The 16634-nt window shown below is 35.6% G+C and overlaps 1 protein-coding gene across 1 annotated transcript in view; it reads right to left on the bottom strand.

Annotated features, from left to right (window-relative positions):
* ARHGAP15 (Rho GTPase activating protein 15) overlaps positions 1 to 16634 on the bottom strand; it is a 629252-nt gene that overhangs the window by 355447 nt on the left and 257171 nt on the right. The gene's annotated exons all lie outside the window — the stretch shown is intronic.

Genomic DNA, 16634 nt, shown 5'->3' with positions numbered 1-16634 from the left:
TGTAATATTTAATTTCTAACAGTTGAGACTTAAAAAAAATGTGACACTGAAATCCTTAAATTCAGACATTCATCTCATTGTTTATATTAATGGTTTGCACAGATATATTTACAGAGAAGAAAATGATGATACTAATGGAGCTTTGTCAAAAAACAACCAGTTCACAGAACCACCTAGTGACATGAACTAGATTTGGTTGTGTGCTGATGTGACTTTGAGGATCAGAAGAGATCACCCTTGCCTGGAGTCAAATTGCAACAGATATTTGTTGACTAATCTGTTGTTTATTTTTATAATTCTAGTAGTTTATAATCACATTTCAACATCACATTTTGAAGTTGGAAGGAGACTTCAAGATCATCTTCCACCAACATTCTTATTTGATAGAGGAAAAGATTTAGATCCAGAAGGCTTCAGGGGCTTTCCAGAGGGCACATTCCTAGAAAAGCCCTAGGCAGACCGGGAGTCAGATGGTCTGGGTTGGAGTTCTTGTTGCCTAACTTACTCTGTGAGCGACTCTAGGAAGTCTCTTAACCTTTTTAAGAGGGTTTTTCCCAGTTGTAAAAATCTGGTGGCACCTATTTCACAGAGATATTGTGAATGAGATAATACGTGGGAAAACCCCGTAAAACGTAATGTTCTCCACAAGTACATTACAGGGCCCTTTTCGAACTCACCAGCAACTTAGTTCCTTGTTTCTTTATCATTATCATTATTATTTTGCTTTATCTTATGGAACATAAACCATTAAACAACAAAAGAAACATCAAGGAATAAAATTCCAGCTTTTATAGATAGAAGCAAAGCTGCCAAGAAGGGCATTTTTTTTTTTTTTTTGGTCTCAGTGCTCTTTGAGCCTATGTGAAATGGTTTACTTACAGCTTGTACCCCTCTTCTTCTATAGAAAAAATGTCTAAAAGGATGAAAAAAGTAATAATTGTATAAGGGATAATTACGACAGCTGCAAACCTCCATAGTCAGCCTCCACATTATATTATTACGTGAAATGTTATCCGGGAAGTACCTGAGTCCATAAAGAGTCAGGTGGCCATTTGGCAAGAGAAAAAGAAAGGAATCGGATCAACATTTTATAAGTGGTTTGCATTTTTTTTTGCACCTGTTATTCTACAATTTCTTTCAGTTATATTTCAAAACACTACAGTTGGGATCTCCTTGCCAACCTGAGATGGCATAAGCCTGGATAACAGAACAAAATGTGAGAAGGTCCTTCTGTCTTTAACGCCTGTTCACCAGTGAATCAGCCTCCAATTAATCTGTTTTTTCAGTAGGAGTTTAATAAAAGTCAAGCACACACATGTTCAGGCTTGTTTAGTATTGAAGCTGTGTTAACATTATCTGTCTAGCCAGGTCAAAAATCCTGTGTAATTAGATGCCAGAAACCATTTCAAAAAAAAAAAAAAAGAAGGATTTTTTCATTTATTATAAACAATTGATATTTGAGATAGGGAAGTTTAAGTCTAAAATGAAAGTGCAATGAGAGGGATGCTTCTCATTAAACATTGCAAGGGGAAGAAAGTTTGTTTCATGGCCAAACTGCACATAAAACTCAATATATTAGGTTTGTTATTTTCTATTTGTTTATGAACCAGAAAATTCAGGATCATTCGGCAACTCTTATTTCCATTACACTGTGTGGGTGATGATCAGTGTTGGTCATTTACATTCAATCATATACAGCATTATGCTTAGAGGAAGCTCTTAACCCAGTCATCTGTGCCTATGAACTGAGTGTGCCTCAGTGTTTTCTGGAGGAAATCAGCAACACTGCAGATGGAAATACAGGTTTGCATTTACGACAAGCAGAGTTAGCAACTACAAAAGCTCAGAGCCGAAAGCTTCCAAAACCCCAGCTGGGCTGCTGAGTTTAAGCAATGGTAGAGGTCGCAAAATTCTAGGAAAGTTTAATTCTCTTAGAGTTTATGGCAATTGACGTTTAACCCACAAGTGAAGTGGTACGTTAACTTTGCCTAAATCACAAAACAGATTTGCCTTCACCAGCACCTCTCGAGTCCACCTTGGAGTCTCGCTGCTTAGGCTGAGGAGTATGAAATCTGATTCTTGGTCTTACATTTGCAAGGTGGGAGGATGAAGTAAAGATGACTCATAGTTACAGGACTTTCGTATGATGGTGAAACTTTTAAAAAGCAGATTATTTAAGAGTTCAGTAAAAGCAGAAAGACATTTGAAGGCAGATAGGAGTTAATGATGGGAGCCTACACTCAGGTTACAGATTTCATCCAGTTACTCAGAAAAATAATTTCTTGCTTCTTTTGAGAATTTTTATAATCAATTCATTGAAGATACAAATCTATATACATTTCAAATAATTGCAGAAGAATATTCTAAATATTCTGAATGAAGATGAAACATTGTGAGATAGACTTGCATGTTAGAGAAATTTCAGATCAGTGGAAATTAATGATGGTGTTGACATCCAGCACCATACCAGGCATAATACAATGTAGAGCTCAGTTTTTCTTAAAGTGTTTGGTTTTGTCACCTTAAAGTGTTAGGTTTTGTTAAATTGCTATTTATGAAAAAAGTTAAGCAAAAATGAGAAGACTGAAAGTAAAAATGCTAGGGTTATATTTTATTTCCTCTTCATTTTTTGCCAATACTTTAACATATTAATTGCTTCCACAACATTATCTCTAATACATCAACTTTATATTCTCTTCCTTTAGAATCTATGAGATTTAGCAATTTTTAATATGCAATTTTAAAAATTGTATTAAAAATGTTCCATGCAAAACAAATGACCAGAAACATAAGTACTATTCACACATTTATCATATGAAACTAAGGTTGAATATATATATATTTCATATTTATTATTATTGTCCATATTTGTCTTTCTTGTCATTCTTATTTATCATTATTGTTCACATAAATCACTGATCTTCACAACTACTTCATTCATTGGGATGAAATAATCATCCAAACTATGTTTAGGGATTTATGTCTTCTGACCCCAGTTGTATTCTCTTGCCATGAATCTGGATCTACTTTCGTCTGTACATAGGTTGCCCTTGAGCTGGCAAAGAGGAATCTGTGGACATTTTCCCTTTGCAGCACTGAAAAATTAGGAAATAATGTGGAAGAGAAGAACTCTATTTTCAAAAAGAAATGTCAAGGACTTTTCTGGAATTCTTCCTCTTCCTCCATCTCTAACTTTAGGTGAGTCATTGCCTCACTATATCTCATCATCTTTACTGTTGCGTGTTAGAAATCTTGAGATAATTCATATAATGTTTACAGACTTCAAAGAGCTATATACATATTATTACAATCACAATTGTTAAGTGCACTCCAGTGTGCTCCTGGGAAAGGTCCTGGGTATTGAGATGCTTCATCTTCTTGACTGAATATGCTCGAGTCATTTGGACCTCAGTGTGCATCTAGATGACTGACAGATTTCCCAATGGATAGTTATTTCCTAGGATAGTTTTCCTTAGCATGAAGTTCATGACACCATTCAGGAAGCTGGAGATACCAGTTTAGATTTTAAAAAAATTACTTAAATCTCTTTTTCTCTGGAATCTTTATACAGAGCTTACTTAAAAATGCACACACACAATAAGCTCCTTATTATTGAAACAAACACTTTACTTAGTCTGTCATAGCATCATTAAATTGTTAGTCTCTGAGGACCACTCGACTGGGGGACTCGCTGCTTATTAAAACCTGTAACTGGTGATGCTATATTCCTGAGTCAAGCTGGCCATCAGTTTACACTCTTTGGTATGTTATTGAAAATGTAGTTGTGGCACAGAGAAGATGCTATGGTTTGCTTCATGAAATTCTGATATTACTAATAATGTTCTTACTCTGTTAAAATGGAAGAATTTTCTGGAAGTACAGAAGCAATGATAATATAAATGTTTAGTTTCTTTCTGTTGCTCCCAAACACAGTGGAATAAAATAGACTCAGCAAAAAAGAAACTAAAAACACAGAATCCTTTTACCTTATTTTTGATGAGAACATCAGTAAAGCATCTTGATTTGTGGTAAAATTTTAAGAGACAATTTGCTCAGAAGCTGACAGTGATGAAGACCAACAGTTCCACGGTATCGATTAATGCAATATGAATGAAGTACTTGTGTTTCCTGGGATTTTTGAGTTCTGGTTCTGATTTTGACTAGCATCATCTTCATCTGCCAGTACACCTCACTTCTGTACCCTGCACTTCCGTACACCTGGTGTACCCTGGTCTGTACACTAGGACCAACTCACCTTGTCTCTGCTTGCCAAAACCTTCAACGGCATCTCACTGATCACATATAAAAGTGAAACATGTTTAGTATAGTTGACAGGGACCTGTATTACATTTCTGTCTACCTCACAGACCTTATGCCTTAACACACTCTGTCTTTCTCATTCCCTTCTTTCCAGACCCCTTCTAGTTCTTCCAATATGCCATGCTTTCTCTTGCCACAGGGCCATTGAATGAAATACTTTTTCGGTCTTTAACCCTTTTAGATTCTCTCTTCACTCATGCATGGTTGCTTGTTCTCCTGTTCCTAAAAGTCTCTTCCTTAGGAGAGACTTCCTTCACCCTCCAGACTAGATACTGCTGAAGACAATATTTAACACTAATTATGTTCCTTTGCTTTTTATACTGCAAGAACATCTTCTACAGGTAACTATGTGTGTGTTTCCATTGTACTTTGTACTCTTCTTGAACAGCTCTCTGCAAATGTGTGAATATTTAATTATTTGCTTAGTATCCTTCTTTTGATTTAGACCACAAATACCATGAAGTCATCGACTTTATTCACCAGTGAATTCTTAGTTCTAGGTCTGAAATATAAGAGAGGCTAGAAAATTTCCATTGACTTGAGAGATCACTCATTCTCACTTCAAATCTCTCTCACTTCTTTGCTTGTTGAATATCTACTCAATTATTTAAAGTCAAGATGAAATACTCCCCTCTCACAATTGATTTAATTCCTCTTTGATATTCTTATATAGTAACGACCATTCCTCAATGAATTTTAAGCTCCTTTAATGTAAACAATTATTTTTAAAAATTATTACATTATTCACATTTTATAATCTATGTGCTTTGAATTTTTATTATTTATGTTTGGTTTTGTTGCTAAATATGGTAGTAGGTGATCCAAAAAGACAGTGTCTTTCAGACTAAGCATAGCAATCTTTCTTGCTCCTTGCCTTCTTCACTGTATCCTCTCTGAATGGTAAATTTCAACCACTTTCAAATTTTTTTTCTTGAAAATATGATACAGACTGGAGTCCTGGAATCTTTTGTCTCCTCCTTGTCATAACACATAGCAAGATAATCGGCTGATCAGTAAACTGTCTCATTGCTCTCTGAAAATTCATTTTATCATGTAACCTAGGACTTCTCCAGTCTCCTTAACTCTAACAAGCATTTCAAAATGTGAAATACAACTCGAAGTATATGGGATGATTCTTTGTACTTTATCATAAGTCCTCAACAGGATTAAAAAAAAGATGGCTGTTCCTGAAACATGACTTTCCTAACCTGGGAAACTCTTCATATTTTCATTTCTGTTGTTTTCAGCAGGTAGAAGACACTACTAGTCATTAAAGTGGCCATTTGGAATATGAGGGGTTGACAGAATTTCTCTTTATCGTTATCACCATTAAAAGAACCCTCTGGGTTGGTGACTTACAGAGTATAAGACATCTATAATATAGAGGCAAGGTCTCTTGGAAACCATGCTTTCACTGTGAACAATTATTCTTGCCATGGTCTCCTTACTTTTTCATACATCCACAATTTTGCAGTCTTTTTTTACAACTTTCCAATAAGGGAGAGAGTCACTTGTGTTCTTGTCTTGCTGTCACTAGCTCTTGAGTCACCTTGGACATCTCCCCATCCTTCACAGACTAGCATATTTGTGGCTGCTTTCATCGCTGAGTCTATTAGTTTATGCAGAATGGTAATGAGGTTGTAGCTTAAAGTTGTATGGAAGTTAAGTGTGTGTCGCATTGGATGAGCAAAGAAGTCCATTTGAAAAGCTCTAATTAAGTTGTCATTGTATGTATTGTGGGCTTATTTAGTGATCACTGTGTATATGCATCAATAATTAATAGTCTTGCTTTAGAAAAGGGTGGAGGTTTTAGAAAAACACTTAAATTTGCTGTCTTCCTAAACCACAGAAGCAGGATGGACACGGCCCTGTTGGGTTCCATCCTCCAGCTCATAAGAATGCCAATGCTGACAAATGTTTACTGAGAAGTATTGCTTGCCGACTGGACATTTTCAGTAGATTGCTCTTCCTACAGTCAGACTGGCTGTACGGTAATAGAAATTTGAAGTGTTTATGTTTTAATTATGTTCCAACTGGGAAGACAGTCCTGTGAAAGACACCTTAATGTCCTTCCTCCAAATTTCACTTTGTAATTTTATTTATTTATTTATTTATTTATTTATTTATTTATTTATTTGAGACAGTCTTGCTCTATCACCTAGGCTGGAGTGCAGTGGCGAGATCTCGGCTCACTGCAACTTCTGCCTTCTAGGTTCAAGCCATTCTCCTGCCTCAGTCTCCCAAATAGGTGGGACTACAGGTGCACACCCCCACGCCTGGCTAATTTTTGTATATTTAGTAGAGATGCGGTTTCACCATGTTGGCCAGGATGGTCTTGATTTCCTGACCTTGTGATCCACTCACCTTGGCCTCCCAAAGTCGTGGGATTACAGGCGTGAGCCACCATGCCTGGCCCACGTTGGATTTCTTAAGTACCAATTAAGTAATAACATAAGATTTCTTATAAATTATCTAGAGAGATTTTCTAAAAGATGAATTATGGATAACTTACATTCTTAATATTAATAATGATGCCTATTTAGTGGATAAATTATTATTGGTGATATGAGACCTAGCACTTAAAGGATAAAATGCAATATTAATAATGGTAGTCCCTGGATTATAAAATTTATAATAATCTAAATCTTATAATCTAGGCATAAGAGAGAGGAAGCTAGCTTTGGCTGGGTAGATCTTTGAGCTCTCTAGGTTTAACTTTGTTTTTCTTCAATTTCAGCGGTCCAAAACTGAAAACAGGGACAGAAACCTTTAGAATAAAAGGTTTTAAATCATCTCTTTGTAAACAACGTAATTTCTTTCATAAAATAAGGGGAAAAGCTAAGATGTGTCTGAAAAACATCCTTCCTTCTCCTCTCCCTCTTCTTCTCCTTTACACACACAACATAGACTCTGTATTTTTAAGCCTGACTATGAGGTTTTTTATCTATTGAGATTTCTGTCTTGAGACGCACATCTACAGTGAGTTAGTCTGAAAAAAATTTTATCACTAATTACTGAACAATTCTCCAAAGATAATGACTTTTGTTGAAAACTAGACCAGTCACCCAAAGGTCAAGATTATATCATAGAGACATATGTGCTGTGCAGAATTTTTTCTATACTCCCAAAAAACCAAATCAACAAAAAACTCTCAGCACATTCATTAATTTTCTATTTATGTTTCTTTAATACCTCATCCATCTCTACTTCACTTGCTGATTTCATATCATTACTTCAAGCTGCTGAAACAGCCACACTCATCCAAAGCTATCCAAAATAAATCTCATTTGTCTTTTGTGAGGAGAGTATATGTGTAAGTGTTGCTGTGAACTAAGGGGATATATTGTGGAAATATACTCATTACTTAAACATGCCACATCATATAGGTAGGATTTAATACTCAATTGTATGTATAGGATTTTAAATCTCCATCTGTTGAAAAAATATAAGTCTTTCAGAAGATATAATTTCAATATATATTTTTGAAAATAATATATTTCTGAAAGTTGATGTGGATCAAATGATGATAATATTTCTTTTTAAAATATTTTATATTATGTACTTATTTAACATTTCTCTAAAATTACTGGAAAATGGCAGCTTCATAAAAATCCATGCCCACTGCAGAGAATAAAAGTAGTAAGTCTTTGGAAAAGTATAACAGGACTGTAAGTACATTTCCTGCATGTTCTCACAAGAACTGTATAATGTAATGAACTGGAGTTACTTTGAAAACTGACCATTCAGAGCATGATAAGTTTCTCTGGGCCCCGGATACCTAATTCATTCCTGTCACCTTTTTTTTTTCCCCCAAAGCCAATGGACCTCTAATTTCCCCTCAGGAATCTCTTGGATAGCCTATGTGTTAGTTTCTAATAATATGTTCTTTTCTGTGACCTGAAGTACCACAGGAATAACCTTTCCCAGGTTCCAATGACAACATGATAAATGTCTTGAAATCTGTAGTAATTATTTCTGAAATGTGAATTAAGGCAATGTTTGTTCATGATTTCCCTTAAAAAGAAAAAGGAAATATACGATTTCAGTTTACCACTGTGCTAGAAAAACCCTTGGGTCTTCTTCGGCTGTTCCAAATCTTCCTTCTCAGGGAAAGGGGTATCCTGCTCTGCAAGTGATGGTGGGAAAGAAATTCTGTAACCTCTGACAGCCACATAGTCAAGAGTGGTTCAGGGTCATGCGACTGTACTCACAAGGTGGCATGAAAGAGGACTGGTGGTAGTGTATCATTTTCTCTTGTAACTTTATAATTAGGAACCAATTGAGTTAAGTGCTTGCTTAATAACTGGCCTCCAGACTGAAGTCAGGCTCCCCAAAACCACGAAAATAAAAACTTGTATTGTGCTGCATAGCATGCTTTGGTAGAAATCAGATCTCGCCTCACATAATGGCATAAATGTTTCTCTGTGATTGCATCTAACAAAGGTATCACATGGACATGAATCAACAAGGGTAACATACTTCACTACAGTTAATTATCCTGATTTATCCCAAGAAACTAGGTTTTATTCTGTAATCTGTGAGGAAATCTGCTGTTCTAGCCTTAAATCCTTTCCTCAGCCAGGTGATTATCAACTACATTTTTGTACAGGAGGGAATTAATGCCACATACTGCCTAAGCAGCTTTGAAGGCAAAAAGGCCTGGACCTGTAATAACTTTTGTGCAGGGTATTGATTCAGAGAACCTGAGGGAGCCCACAGTCACAGGGGTTTCCGGGGACTTTCTATGCCCTTCTTTACCTTTTATATGCTACCGCGCTTCCGCCTCCACTGTGAACTTCCACATTAACTCTCCACAGGAGATCCCAGGTAACTCTGTGCTGCTGTTACCACAAACTGAGTAAAACCCTAGGTAAAAAGCTGCTCCCACAATGAAATCTGATTTTCAAGCCAGCAACAATCAATACAGCTTTAAAATTTGATAACAAGGAACTTTGGCAGAAAATAATCAGGGTTGCTGTAAACAGCGGAGGCAAATTTTCTTCGGAGTACACGGATTGTTCCCTCCCTTTCTTTTAGTACTTTAGCGGGTGTATTTCTCCGTGTTTGCACGTGTGTGTGTGTGCATGCGTGCGTGCGCATGTGTTTTCCAAGGGTGTACTTGGAAATATCCACGGGGGGATCTGCAAGCTTTTGTTGGAACTAGGAAGCGCACTTGGCTGGGAGTTGGGGCTAAAGAGGGAGAAAATGAAGGGAGGGGGAAGCCGAGAGTGGGGCAGAGCATCTCCTGCTCCATGAATTTATTCAAAAGCATTTCAATCTGTGTGCACATCTTCATCACTTCAGCGATAATTAAATCTCAGCATCACAGGTGATGTCCTCTCACAGTCTCTTTCCCTGGTTCCCACTGGGCCAATGAAGCAGGCCTCCCCGTGAGGCCTGTTAGCACAGATCAGGTGGTAATGTGGAGGGACAGATGAGCTTTAGCTGACAGATGGCAAGATGACCTGGAAAACCTGCCCCCTTTTCTAGGATCAGGCAGCAGCTGACAGGTATTATTTCATAAAATAACGTCTAAAAGGAATCGCCAGGGTCTTCGCATTAATCTGAGGCTGCAACCAGCCATGTAACGTTTATGTCAGAACAAATCTGTCTCTATGCAGGAGAGGGAAAGTGGTTTTTGATGAAGTTGTTCATAAATTTTAATATAATATGCCTGATGGTGTCAGATATAGTCTCATATCTCTTTTATATTTAAAGGCTCTAGTGAAACATAGAAATATTCAATCTTCAACAAGCTACTTTTAAATAACTAAAAAGTTAACCAAGGATACCTTACTGCCTTTTTTCTTTCTTTCATTCTTTTTTTTTTTTTTAAATAAAGGACTGGTTCGTCTGAGCTCCCTGTTTTTAAATGAAAATTATTTCAATACCATGAAAAGCTTTTTGCCTGGGGTATCAAACAAAAGGAGTAGGGCCGATGCAAAATTGCTTTTATGGAAAACTTGCTTTCTGGAAAGGAGGAAACTTGCCCAAACACACAAGTAAACAACAATGGCAGGAAGCCGCTGTCTTCTACATACATAAATAATATTTCACAACTTCTGGTGAAAAAAGTATCAACTACTGACTGGTTGGCAGAGATAACCCTTTCATTAAATGAGCTCTCCAGGCACCTGACTTTTGAAGGTTTCAGCACAGATGAATATTTGAGGAATTCTACCACCTGGCTGGTGTTTGGCTTTGTCTGCCCCATGTGGACTTACCAAAAGAGTGATATCGAAAGGTGCAACCTAAGCCTCAATTTGCATTTTCCTATGAAATAGCAAACTCACTTTAGTCTTGTTCTAGATGTGCAAACCAGTATTTCAGCATTAAACTTCTGAATCTGCCAGGGGAAAATGCTGACATGTTTCTATTTATCTGGTTGTTATGAAACATTTATTGTGATTGTGTTAAAGGAGGGAAGTTTTTCTCTTCCATAGACATTGTGTGGTGTAAGGTTGCTTCTTTCAGTATCTCTAAGAATAACCATAAAGTGAATTCATGAATGTAACAGACACACAAGTCACCTGGAGAGTCAAGTATTACAAACATGGATATATCGCCACACACCTCATAATCACATTTTCACCTGCCCATCTGGTACAGACCTGGGCTTAATAGTAAATTCACCAGATACACTAGCATGCCAGTTTTGTGTTTCAAAAACACATACTAAATACAATTTGTAAAAGAACGAAAAATAATGTCTGAGTAAAAGAAACAGAAAATAGAAATATTAAGATACTCCTTTTAAAAACTGAAATTATTAAGGCATATGAGACAATTTCACAGTCCACCTAGGTATTTTTAGGGACTACCTATATTGAAGCTCTCTAAACTGCTAGTTTACCAAGTTAAAAAAATTAATTCTCCACTTGACATATAATAATATGAACTGGAGACTTGAAAGTATTCATATCAACATTTATACTTAATTATAACATAATTGAATTAATCCTTTAAAAAGATTTTACAAAATGGCACTGGCCTTTGTGAAGATTCCGATTGTTTCCGCTGTACATTGCACATGCAATTAAATTACAAATTAATGGAATATAAAAGTTAAATATAATAATTACAGAAGTACTCTTAAAAAAAACAATTAAGACCAATACTTGATGAGACATTTAAAAAGAATTATTATAGCATTATACATACATGATGCCTCCCTAAGCCTATTAAGTTTAAAACAAATACATATACATATTTAGTTGGCAACATTCTTATGTGGGGCCAAAGCCTTTCTTTGTATGAAGGCCAAAGTTTGGGGGTTTGTGCTATCTCTCTTCCATAAACCCATCTGTAGTGTATCATGTAATTTCTACTTTTGATTTCGTTAGAGTGCAAATTCAGTGATACATACAAAGTAAACCAAGTGCAGAATCCTTCTGGATTTTTAAGATTTCTTTTGCAGCTTTTCACAGTTGTCTTGCTCATATCTAATTTGGGAAAATTTCTTTTAGCAACTTACTTATCAAGTCTTTCAAAGAATTCACCTTTGGTTTTCATACAAACTATAGCTTCTTTGAACACTGTTATTTCATAAGTTCCTGTAATATTTGTATATTAATTACAAATAACATGAATAATTTTGGAAACAAATGAAAAGTTTTCTTTTTAAGTACCCCACTCAACTGTCAGGTGCACGGTAATATAGGCATACCCAAAAGTGGAATATTAGCAGTATTTAGGGAAGTGTTGATATGAGTTAGTAACAATTTAGAAAGAAAAGGGAAAGTATTGGGTAGTCTTTGAGGCAGTTCAGTGGGCCTGTTTAAGAGACCTTCTGAATATCATTTGCTTGTGTGTGCGTGCATGTGTGCGTGTGTGTATGTGTATTCTTTCACCTTCAGACAGGGGTACCAACAACGGTTCTGGAGTAGCAGTTAAGAACTCAGTGTTTCTTGGCACCTTTTTAAATAAGGATCAGTAGTTGGTGGTGTTATTTTGTTTTGTTTTGTTTTTCTATTTTGGGAAGATTCAATAATGTGTTCTATTCTTTTTCATCCCTATGGCCTGGTTCATATCTGGTAATTAACAGTGGACTGGCTATATGTGCATAGCAAGTTCTCTACCTGCTCTGTGTAACTCTTTCTTCATATTTAAAATGACAATAATAAAATACCAATTCATTTTAGGAATCTGTTGACTAATAATTGAAAAGAGTATAGAACAGGGCCTGGCTCATAATGGGTGCTCAATAATTGGTATTTATATTATCAGTATTATTGGCAGCTAATCTTTATTCTTTTAAAGAGTTCATTCATCAAAGAAAATCTAATGACAAATGTGAAGGAGATTGCTGAGTTGAGATTCTTACATTCTGTTTAATTTTCAAAATTGTTGTCGCTTATTATCAGTGGTATCAGGATATCAGATAAAAATGACTTTCGTTCATCAATGTTCCTAAATTCCTTTAGTTGATTCAGTGAACGTCCACCATTACAAAAACATTCAATCACTATCTTAACTATTTTTCATCTTTTTCCCTAGGAATTAATGATTTTTTTTAACTTTTATTTTAAGTTCAGGGTTACATGTGCAAGTTTGTTACACAAGTAAACTTGTGTCACGGCGGTTTGTTGTACAGATAATTTCATCATCCAGGTACTAAACCTAGTACCCAATAGTTATTTTTTTCTCCTTTCCCTCCTCCCAGCCTCCACCCTCAAGTGTCAAGGCCTCAATGTCTGTTGTTTCTCTTTGTATCCATGAGTTCTTATCACTTAGCTCCCACTTAAAAGTGAGAACATGCAGTATTAGGTTTTCTGTTCCTGCATTAGTTTGCTAAGGATAATGGCCCCCAGCTCCATCCATGTTCCCACCAAAATAAATAAATAAAATAAATAACAACAAGGAATTAATGTTTTATAACTATTTGTGGTAAAATATTACATGGCAAAGTAGCATGGTTGTGCATGCTTGTACTTCATTGTGTATGTTTGTATTGTGAAACAGATAACCTTTATATAATATTATAAGCTAAGCTGCCCATTTGGAACAAAGATAAATATGTGCACAAGTAGACACTCTAGCACTGTATATGTACGTGTGGGTGGTATTGGCCCTTTATTATGTGAGTGGAAAAAGGTATTCTAACCTCAGTCTATTTCTTACAAATATTTTTGAGTTTTGCTTTACCTGAAGAGTCTAGTATTTATTTACATGTTACCTTCTCAAGCATGAGTCTTCAGGAGGCATTGATTTTTCTCCTTTTAATCGAAGTTGTGCTTTCTCCTTTTCCCCCCCACTGGCATTTGCAAAAATTGTATGCCTTAACTACAAAACAAGCTCTAAATTAAAGAAAATTCTATTTTTTGATATATGGCTCATTTCACTAACTCATAGTGGAAAATTGCATATTTGGCCATATCTATTTAGAATTTCAACAGTTTTTTTTCCTTGGAAAAACCCATGGCCATTTTTTTTTTTTTTTTTTTTTTTGTCTAGTTTACAACATCCAACCTGAGAATAAACAAATGATCTATCATCTCTGTGTTGGTGGCTGAGTGGTCTCAGGCTGTAATACACCTCAAGCGGAATTCATTTGCATTTCCTCCTCTATTGATAATGTGAATTACATCATGTATGTTTTAAGGAAACCATTCATTCTTTATGCTTGGCCATAAACTGGACTACGACAATGATTAGAGTTGAATATGAAAGTTAAGATGTCCCAAGAAACGATAGAGAGGAAGTATTTATTTATGTAGTTCAGAGCATTAACACTGTGTTCCACTGTCAAACATGACTGCTAGAGGCTGAGATGGCCTTTTAACTGGTCTTATAGTTCTGTCTCTTCTGGTTATCTTAATATTAATACAGGTATGAATCAAAGAACCTAAAAAATCTAGATCAATGTTTATCCAAGACATCTACATTTTCTAAAGAAAAAATACTTTTGCTTGATTAGTTTGTTTCATTTAGTACAAACAAATGGCTTTAGTTTAGGAGAACAATAGGGTACTTCAAAGCCATGCTACTAGCTTGGTGTCTGAGAGTTGGAAAGTTGTATTACAGGCTAGATAATGGTTACACTGAGTGTCCCATGATTTGGGAAAAGGAACTATTACTATAATTCCACCTTCCTTAGTACAGAAAAAATATATGGAGACACATCTTGAATACATTCAGGTAATTTTAGTAATTGGTATGAACTTTGGTGAAATGCCTGCTGGTAGGAGTGTCCAGAAAAAAAGCCTTTCAAATGTATACAGAAAAATTCTCAAAACATATGCCTTCACTTATAAGTTTAGCCATTATTCTGATGAAATAAAGAGAATTTTAATTTCAGCACTCTAAAAGTTGAGTGGTCCTGTGCTGAGAGTTACAGTCAAGTGACAGAAAACACTTCAGTTGACTTTCTTTTAGTTTAAGCTTCTCTACCCATCTATTTATCTTGTCATCATGAGTTGTGCATAAAATCCGATGTTCTCAATCATTGTAAATAACTGCATGTGTCAACCCAAAGTGGTCCTAGATCAGGCAGACACTCCTCTAGTCTTTGTGTGGCTAGAAAACATATGCTTGACTTCTGCAAGCTCTATTCTCTCACTGTGGCTTATATATAAAACCTAAGATTGGTAGATTACTGAAGCAGTCATCAATTTTACATGGTGAATTTATGAGAAGCTTCTCTCTAGATAAAATAAAATGGTAGCCCAGGGCTTCTATCAAGTACTTGACAGTATTGGCTTTTGTAGAACGAAACAAAATCTCTTTTTCTATAAAGGAATGTCTTATTCAGTGTTCCAAAGTAAAGATATTAGGGTAAAAAATTTTTTCTCTGAATGCACTGAAGCTTTTTACGTCCCCCTCCCCCATAATGTGGTAAGGTATACCTGGACAGGTTAGGATTAATTTTCTCAGAGGCAGAGGCAGAAATAGATGGCCTTTCAAGGGGCCTTCATGTCTTTGATTGTGAGTTTACTTACAAATACATCCAGATGATAGCACACAACAGAAGGACACTTCAAATATGGGTGATTCCTGAATGACGCCAAGAAAAGAGACAGCTATTTTGAATATCCAAATCTCTTTTCAAATTTTACTTATGCAGGTGGGTTACATTCCCCTACTATGTACTTAGCAACATTTTTTTTTTTAACTCTAAAACACATAGGCCTTTTTGCCTGAGTTAAATTTGTTTCTTTAGCTGGTAAAGCTTTTCCTTTCCATATGGTCAGGATAGCTAATTTAGTTAGTCTCTGAGGTGGCCAACATTATAGTGTGGTATCATAGAATATAAAAATAAAAGAAGGTATGAAAACCTTATTCTAAAAATGAAATAAAAACAGATGGGACATACGTTTCTAACGTATTTAATTTGCATCGTCTTTTTCTCCTTTTAAAGTTCTTGTGGACCAATCTTGCAAAAAGGCAAAACAAACCCTAAACACTCCAGTTCCATGCCAGCAAGCTGCCAGGCTGATCTTTTTATCTCCATCAACTCCATGAAAAATCAACGAAAAGAAAAAAAAAAAATCAACAGGCATACGTTTAAATGTCCTGAGATTTTTAAAATAAAATTTTAAAATAAAATTCTTAAGAGTCTTTTTCACTTACGTATAGTCAAACTATTTCCAAGTAGAGGAATTGTCATCTGCAAGGTTGAATTACCCTCGGGAGCCTAATGATGACTTTTCTCTTGTCTGAGGAGGATGGCAAGGACTTTCCAGGGTGGCCCCAGAAGATCATGCAGGTGACTGTCAATTTTAGTTTTCTCTCCAATACCTGTTTCTTTATTGCTGTTGTAAATATTTCATTATAGACTCTAAGACCCCATCTTGTAAGTCCTGCCCCTAGATTTGTCCAATGTGACTTGTTTAGTATTTCACTGCATAACACCCTTTACGGTCTAGTACCGGCTACCATATGTAAGACTAGGTCTGTGTGATGTCAAAGCAAATGAATTAGGAGACAAAATACTTTAGGCACATAATTACTGGTTTTGTCTGAACAACTGGCTTAACTATTTTGTTTTTCTACAGTTTCTTGAATCAACTTTTTAAAAATTTAAATCAAATTAACATACTGAAGAATTGTTTGAGAACTGCAAGAATCTGGCTTAATATCGAGAATGTTATACAAATTATTGTGTATACTTTCCATATTTGGCATAATTACTTTCAATAAAGCACTTCTGAGAGAGACAATTTGGATTCCACATAGGTTTGTAGCAGCATTATTAACAACAGAGGATTTGTAAATATAATTCCTTTTTGACATTAAAACATTTCAATTTTATTAGTAATCAAGAATATTCATGGCTATTTCTAATTTTTAAAGATGCATTCAAATAAAAGTATTGC

The sequence above is a fragment of the Macaca mulatta genome, chromosome 12 (assembly GCF_049350105.2).
Source record: "Macaca mulatta isolate MMU2019108-1 chromosome 12, T2T-MMU8v2.0, whole genome shotgun sequence".
Taxonomy (NCBI): Eukaryota; Metazoa; Chordata; class Mammalia; order Primates; family Cercopithecidae; genus Macaca; species Macaca mulatta.
This window is presented reverse-complemented; position numbering and strand designations above follow the sequence as displayed.